We start from the raw sequence: 723 nt of genomic DNA, 5'->3' as shown, positions 1-723 counted from the left end.
TCCATTAATCTTACCCTGTTACCTTCACACAACTCTGTGTTTATTTCCTCAAATCGATCCCCCACTTTGTTTAAATTTTGTCCCATTTTGTTTATATTACCCCTTATATTGTTTATAGCACCATTTATTTCATCTTTCATATTGGTTATAAACATCATTAATTGTTTAAACGTGTCTTTATTATCAAAATTATCATTATTTTCAATCTTTGAACTTTCTCCCACTAATTTATTTTCATGGACACTATTTACAAGAATCACATCTTTAGGATTTCTACCCCCAGTTACCTCTACTTTATCCTCCATCATTTACTACTTAAGTTATAAAAACAACTAATTCAAACTCTTTTAAAAGCTGTGTTCTGATTGCCGTGACCTAATTTGTAAAGAATTAGGCCACACCTGTTGGGCGATAAAATGTTATAATTTTTAAAATTATTAAAAATAAAAAGAATCTTTGCTCGTTTTTTAAACCTTTTTTTATAATTTGGGTTCAAATTATGAATTTTAATACTAAATAAATAATAGTATTTTATTTAAATTTTATAATACAAAAAGACTCATTGAGAAAAAATTGAAAAAAGGAGGTCATTGAGTACAATATTAGAGAGATCGGGGGCGAGAGAGTTTCCCATGGCGAGACCTGATGTTTGATTGGCTCTATTGTAGAGCCTCATACCACTCTTAACTTAACCTCATATCTTGAATCACTTGAACTATGTTG

The sequence above is a fragment of the Halyomorpha halys genome, unplaced genomic scaffold, assembly GCF_000696795.3.
Source record: "Halyomorpha halys isolate HHAL.00 unplaced genomic scaffold, Hhal_1.1 Scaffold697.1, whole genome shotgun sequence".
Classification (NCBI taxonomy): Eukaryota; Metazoa; Arthropoda; class Insecta; order Hemiptera; family Pentatomidae; genus Halyomorpha; species Halyomorpha halys.
The sequence above is the reverse complement of the archived record's forward strand: the minus strand, read 5'-3'. Positions refer to the sequence as shown.